This window comes from Amia ocellicauda, chromosome 2 (genome assembly GCF_036373705.1).
Source record: "Amia ocellicauda isolate fAmiCal2 chromosome 2, fAmiCal2.hap1, whole genome shotgun sequence".
NCBI classification, from domain to species: Eukaryota; Metazoa; Chordata; class Actinopteri; order Amiiformes; family Amiidae; genus Amia; species Amia ocellicauda.
Window position 1 is genome coordinate 60,291,570 of NC_089851.1, and position 7,934 is coordinate 60,299,503.

Sequence of the window (7,934 nt, forward strand, 5' to 3'; positions counted from 1 at the left end):
AGGCCATTCTGTGCGCCGCTGGAAGCGACCTGGTACAGGCCGTGTCAGAAATCGCTCTAAATACACTGAAAGGAAACATCCGCTTGAGCGCTAAACAATTTCAGAAACTCAAGAAAAGTGGCCACATTATAAAAACACTTAGTAAAAAGACAGTGTCTGTTAAGAGAAAGAGAAATCTATTGAATCAGTCTGGGGGGTTTATCGGTAATTTGCTAAGTATTGCCATTCCCGTCATTACCGGCTTACTGACCAGATGAAAATGCAATTCACTGAGAAAATGTATCTAGTACCTCAGAAACAGATGGGCCAAATTAAAGAGGACTTTCCAGTTGAACACGACATCAGAAAAATAGCCACATATAAATTGGATGGTGAAATGAAAGATATTCTGCAAAGCTCTCAATTGGGTGAATATGACAAAGCGCTGACGCGGCAGGCAGAATCTGAAAAAGCAACTTTGACTTTGCAGATGCCTGACACCGATACCCCGGCCGAAAAACCGCACACAGAGCCTGTTTTCGATTATATTTTAGACGCTATCCCACAAAGGCAAAATAAAAATGCCGAAATGGTGTCCAACAATTCTATAGCTAGCTGGAATGAGAATGGGGAATTTGTGTACAAGGGGGGCCCTGTTCGTGGGTCTCATGTGATTGATCTGGTTAGGGCTGTCACACAGCCGCACACGCTGGCCACAGGAAGAGCCCCCAAAGGCTGGGGCAGTTTTATGATGGCGATGGCGGAGATTAACATCCCCGGTTCGGTACTGTCTAACAGAATAAACAGGGAGGTGTTGGAGAAACTGAAAACAACACCTACTAGAGACAGTTCTAAGTCTATACAGAGAAATCCTATCTCTCCTGAACCAGACTTTGATATTCTGATGGAGGGGACGGCTACCCCACCCGAAACACCACAAAGAGACCAGCCAGCTAAAAAGCATCGGCTGTTTGGGAAATTACCATGGCTGTCTCTGTAAAGCGGGTCCTCATGGTTTTATTTTTTGTATTATTATTTTGGTTGTTGTTTGTTTATATATAGGCTATAGAAATACATACATTGATGTTATCTGTAAAATGTTAAATCCTTGTGTAATTCTGATAATAAAAAATGTATTATTATTATTATTATTATTATTATTATTATTATTATTATTATTATTGTGTTTGTATGTCAAGGAACATTATCAGTGGTGTTTCACTGTTTTAGTTTATTTGGTTTTTGTGTGTGCTGAATAAAAAATGTAACGCGTGATAAACAATGGTGTTTGTATGTATGGATTTATTAACTACATATAAACATAATTCATGTGTATATAATATTTTATTATCAGGTTAGCAGGCGTTACATATATGAGAATGCCACGTCATTAAGCTTAAACGCACACACACAAACATACACACAAGCATTATTCTATCATTCTATAGTGTCTATAGTGTTATTCATACACTGTTCTAACATTGTTTATTTCACGGACCACTGTCAATCAGGTGCTTTCCTTGCCGTCCATCCATCCATCCATCTATCTATCTATCTATCTATGACTCTCGATATCTAACTCTCTTGCTTGCTATCGCTCCCCCAATGGTCAGTAGCATAGTAGCATAACAGCAGATCACAGACCACTGTCAATCAGATGTTTGCCTTGCCGTCCATCCATCCATCCATCTATCTATGACTCTCGATATCTAACTCTCTTGCTTGCTATCGCTCCCCCAATGGTCAGTAGCATTGTAGCATAACAGCAGATCACGGACCACTGTCAATCAGATGCTTGCCTTGCCGTCCATCCATCCATCCATCTATCTATCTATCTATGACTCTCGATATCTAACTCTCTTGCTTGCTATCGCTCCCCCAATGGTCAGTAGCATAGTAGCATAACATCAGATCACGGACCACTGTCAATCATATGCTTGCCTTGCCGTCCATCCATCCATCCATCTATCTATCTATCTATCTATGACTCTCGATATCTAACTCTCTTGCTTGCTATCGCTCCCCCAATGGTCAGTAGCATAGTAGCATAACAGCAGATCACGGACCACTGTCAATCAGATGTTTGCCTTGCCGTCCATCCATCCATCCATCTATCTATGACTCTCGATATCTAACTCTCTTGCTTGCTATCGCTCCCCCAATGGTCAGTAGCATTGTAGCATAACAGCAGATCACGGACCACTGTCAATCAGATGCTTGCCTTGCCGTCCATCCATCCATCCATCTATCTATCTATCTATGACTCTCGATATCTAACTCTCTTGCTTGCTATCGCTCCCCCAATGGTCAGTACCATAGTAGCATAACAGAAGATCACGGACCACTGTCAATCAGATGCTTGCCTTGCCGTCCATCCATCCATCTATCTATCTATCTATCTAAGACTCTCGATATCTAACTCTCTTGCTTGCTATCGCTCCCCCAATGGTCAGTAGCATTGTAGCAAATCACGGACCACTGTCAATCAGATGCTTGCCTTGCCGTCCATCCATCTATCTATCTATCTATCTATGACTCTTGATATCTAACTCTCTTGCTTGCTATCGCTCCCCCAATGGTCAGTAGCATAGTAGCATAACAGCAGATCACGGACCACTGTCAATCAGATGCTTGCCTTGCCGTCCATCCATCCATCTATCTATCTATCTATCTATGACTCTCGATATCTAACTCTCTTGCTTGCTATCGCTCCCCCAATGGTCACGTATGTTGCATTCAACGACAAAGAAAATCGTGTGCTGGAAATGATTTTTGGCAACTGTGAAGGAACTGCACAACTGCAGCAACCAAAACACCTCTGTCTGTCTCTGTGGCGCAATCGGTCAGCGCGTTTGGCTGTTAACCAAAAGGATGGTGGTTCGAATCCACCCAGGGACGGCCCACTTTTCCCCCCGCCCCTTGTTATTGTTTCTACTTCTGGCGGTCAGCTTGCCAGACTGCGGCTACAGTAACCTTAAGCTGCTTGCTGCGGACGGCCATCTTGCAAAAATGTATTGAGCGTTTAGAAACTTCCTTTCCATTGCCTAGGCCAACATAAACCAAGGCACTGCTAGGAGTCGTACCCAGGGTTTCCTGTTTACGAGACAGGTGCTTTGACCAATTAAGCCACGGTGCCAGGACTCTCCCATTCCCCAGTGCCTACACTCAGGCGTAAGGAACAAAACAACAAAACAAAACAAAACAAAACAAAACAAAACAAAACAAAACAAAATCTGGATGCAGGCTGCAACAAAGGAAGCACACAGAGGTGAAAACGTAAGGTTGACGGGAGCAACAAGCTCCCTGTTGCGACTGTCTAGGGGCGGCAATGGGAATTGGACGTTAGGTCAGTAGCATAGTAGCATAACAGCAGATCACGGACCACTGTCAATCAGATGCTTGCCTTGCCGTCCATCCATCCATCTATCTATCTATCTATGACTCTCGATATCTAACTCTCTTGCTTGCTATCGCTCCCCCAATGGTCAGTAGCATAGTAGCATAACAGCAGATCAAGAACCAGTGTCAATCAGATGCTTGCCTTCCCGTCCATCCATCCATCCATCCATCTATCTATCTATCTATCTATGACTCTCGATATCTAACTCTCTTGCTTGCTATCGTTCCCCCAATGGTCAGTAGCATTGTAGCATAACAGCAGATCACGGACCACTGTCAATCAGATGCTTGCCTTGCCGTCCATCCATCCATCCATCTATCTATGACTCTCGATATCTAACTCTCTTGCTTGCTATCGCTCCCCCAATGGTCAGTAGCATAGTTGCATAACAGCAGATCACAGACCACTGTCAATCAGATGCTTGCCTTGCCGTCCATCCATCCATCTATCTATCTATCTATCTATGACTCTCGATATCTAACTCTCTTGCTTGCTATCGCTCCCCCAATGGTCAGTAGCATAGTAGCATAACAGAAGATCACGGACCACTGTCAATCAGATGCTTGCCTTGCCGTCCATCCATCCATCTATCTATCTATCTATCTATGACTCTCGATATCTAACTCTCTTGCTTGCTATCGCTCCCCCAATGGTCAGTAGCATTGTAGCATAACAGCAGATCACGGACCACTGTCAATCAGATGCTTGCCTTGCCGTCCTTCCATCCATCCATCTATCTATCTATCTATGACTCTCGATATCTAACTCTCTTGCTTGCTATCGCTCCCCCAATGGTCAGTAGCATAGTAGCATAACAGCAGATCAAGAACCACTGTCAATAGGATGCTTGCCTTGCCGTCCATCCATCCATCCATCTATCTATGACTCTCGATATCTTACTCTCTTGCTTGCTATCGCTCCCCCAATGGTCAGTAGCATAGTTGCATAACAGCAGATCACAGACCACTGTCAATCAGATGCTTGCCTTGCCGTCCATCCATCCATCCATCTATCTTTCTATGTATCTATGTCTCTCGATATCTAACTCTCTTGCTTGCTAACGCTCCCCCAATGGTCAGTAGCATAGTAGCATAACAGCAGATCACGGACCACTGTCAATCAGATGCTTGCCTTGCCGTCCATCCATCCATCTATCTATTTATCTATCTATGACTCTTGATATCTAACTCTCTTGCTTGCTATCGCTCCCCCAATGGTCAGTAGCATAGTAGCATAACAGCAGATCACGGACCACTGTCAATCAGATGCTTGCCTTGCCGTCCATCCATCTATCTATCTATCTATCTATGACTCTTGATATCTAACTCTCTTGCTTGCTATCGCTCCCCCAATGGTCAGTAGCATAGTAGCATAACAGCAGATCACGGACCACTGTCAATCAGATGCTTGCCTTGCCGTCCATCCATCCATCTATCTATCTATCTATCTATGACTCTCGATATCTAACTCTCTTGCTTGCTATCGCTCCCCCAATGGTCAATAGCATAGTAGCATAACAGCAGATCACGGACCACTGTCAATCAGATGCTTGCCTTGCCGTCCATCCATCCATCCATCTATCTATCTTTCTGTCTATGTTTCTCGATATCTAACTCTCTTGCTTGCTATCACTCCCCCAATGGTCAGTAGCATAGTAGCATAACAGCAGATCACGGACCACTGTCAATCAGATGCTTGCCTTGCCGTCCATCCATCCATCTATCTATCTATCTATCTATGACTCTCGATATCTAACTCTCTTGCTTGCTATCGCTCCCCCAATGGTCAGTAGAATTGTAGCATAACAGCAGATCATGGACCACTGTCAATCAGATGCTTGCCTTGCCGTCCATCCATCCATCCATCTATCTATGACTCTCGATATCTAACTCTCTTGCTTGCTATCGCTCCCCCAATGGTCAGTAGCATAGTAGCATAACAGCAGATCACAGACCACTGTCAATCAGATGCTTGCCTTGCCGTCCATCCATCCATCCATCTATCTTTCTATGTATCTATGTCTCTCGATATCTAACTCTCTTGCTTGCTATCGCTCCCCCAATGGTCAGTAGCATAGTAGCATAACAGCAGATCACGGACCACTGTCAATCAGATGCTTGCCTTGCCGTCCATCTATCTATCTATGACTCTCGATATCTAACTCTCTTGCTTGCTATCGCTCCTTCAATGGTCAGTAGCATAGTAGCATAACAGCAGATCACGGACCACTGTCAATCAGATGCTTGCCTTGCCTTGCCGTCCATCCATCCATCCATCTATCTATCTATCTATCTATCTATCTATGACTCTCGATATCTAACTCTCTTGCTTGCTATCGCTCCCCCAATGGTCAGTAGCATAGTAGCATAACAGCAGATCACGGACCACTATCAATCAGATGCTTGCCTTGCCGTCCATCCATCCATCCATCTATCTATCTATCTATGACTCTCGATATCTAACTCTCTTGCTTGCTATCGCTCCCCCAATGGTCAGTAGCATAGTAGCATAACATCAGATCACGGACCACTGTCAATCATATGCTTGCCTTGCCGTCCATCCATCCATCCATCTATCTATCTATCTATCTATGACTCTCGATATCTAACTCTCTTGCTTGCTATCGCTCCCCCAATGGTCAGTAGCATAGTAGCATAACAGCAGATCACGGACCACTGTCAATCAGATGTTTGCCTTGCCGTCCATCCATCCATCCATCTATCTATGACTCTCGATATCTAACTCTCTTGCTTGCTATCGCTCCCCCAATGGTCAGTAGCATTGTAGCATAACAGCAGATCACGGACCACTGTCAATCAGATGCTTGCCTTGCCGTCCATCCATCCATCCATCTATCTATCTATCTATGACTCTCGATATCTAACTCTCTTGCTTGCTATCGCTCCCCCAATGGTCAGTACCATAGTAGCATAACAGAAGATCACGGACCACTGTCAATCAGATGCTTGCCTTGCCGTCCATCCATCCATCTATCTATCTATCTATCTAAGACTCTCGATATCTAACTCTCTTGCTTGCTATCGCTCCCCCAATGGTCAGTAGCATTGTAGCAAATCACGGACCACTGTCAATCAGATGCTTGCCTTGCCGTCCATCCATCTATCTATCTATCTATCTATGACTCTTGATATCTAACTCTCTTGCTTGCTATCGCTCCCCCAATGGTCAGTAGCATAGTAGCATAACAGCAGATCACGGACCACTGTCAATCAGATGCTTGCCTTGCCGTCCATCCATCCATCTATCTATCTATCTATCTATGACTCTCGATATCTAACTCTCTTGCTTGCTATCGCTCCCCCAATGGTCACGTATGTTGCATTCAACGACAAAGAAAATCGTGTGCTGGAAATGATTTTTGGCAACTGTGAAGGAACTGCACAACTGCAGCAACCAAAGCACCTCTGTCTGTCTCTGTGGCGCAATCGGTCAGCGCGTTTGGCTGTTAACCAAAAGGATGGTGGTTCGAATCCACCCAGGGACGGCCCACTTTTCCCCCCGCCCCTTGTTATTGTTTCTACTTCTGGCGGTCAGCTTGCCAGACTGCGGCTACAGTAACCTTAAGCTGCTTGCTGCGGACGGCCATCTTGCAAAAATGTATTGAGCGTTTAGAAACTTCCTTTCCATTGCCTAGGCCAACATAAACCAAGGCACTGCTAGGAGTCGTACCCAGGGTTTCCTGTTTACGAGACAGGTGCTTTGACCAATTAAGCCACGGTGCCAGGACTCTCCCATTCCCCAGTGCCTACACTCAGGCGTAAGGAACAAAACAACAAAACAAAACAAAACAAAACAAAACAAAACAAAACAAAACAAAATCTGGATGCAGGCTGCAACAAAGGAAGCACACAGAGGTGAAAACGTAAGGTTGACGGGAGCAACAAGCTCCCTGTTGCGACTGTCTAGGGGCGGCAATGGGAATTGGACGTTAGGTCAGTAGCATAGTAGCATAACAGCAGATCACGGACCACTGTCAATCAGATGCTTGCCTTGCCGTCCATCCATCCATCTATCTATCTATCTATGACTCTCGATATCTAACTCTCTTGCTTGCTATCGCTCCCCCAATGGTCAGTAGCATAGTAGCATAACAGCAGATCAAGAACCAGTGTCAATCAGATGCTTGCCTTCCCGTCCATCCATCCATCCATCTATCTATCTATCTATCTATCTATGACTCTCGATATCTAACTCTCTTGCTTGCTATCGGTCCCCCAATGGTCAGTAGCATAGTAGCATAACAGCAGATCACGGACCACTATCAATCAGATGCTTGCCTTGCCGTCCATCCATCCATCTATCTATCTATCTATCTATGACTCTCGATATCTAACTCTCTTGCTTGCTATCGTTCCCCCAATGGTCAGTAGCATTGTAGCATAACAGCAGATCACGGACCACTGTCAATCAGATGCTTGCCTTGCCGTCCATCCATCCATCCATCTATCTATGACTCTCGATATCTAACTCTCTTGCTTGCTATCGCTCCCCCAATGGTCAGTAGCATAGTTGCATAACAGCAGATCACAGACCA

The 7,934-nt window shown here is 44.8% G+C and overlaps 2 non-coding genes across 2 annotated transcripts; both read left to right on the plus strand.

Moving 5' to 3' along the window:
- Window positions 1-2,803: 2,803 nt before the first annotated feature.
- trnan-guu (transfer RNA asparagine (anticodon GUU)) lies at window positions 2,804-2,877 on the plus strand. The gene has a single exon. It is a non-coding gene; the product is annotated as a tRNA-Asn (tRNA).
- Window positions 2,878-6,810: 3,933 nt separating this feature from the next.
- trnan-guu (transfer RNA asparagine (anticodon GUU)) lies at window positions 6,811-6,884 on the plus strand. The gene has a single exon. It is a non-coding gene; the product is annotated as a tRNA-Asn (tRNA).
- The last annotated feature ends 1,050 nt before the right edge of the window (window positions 6,885-7,934 follow it).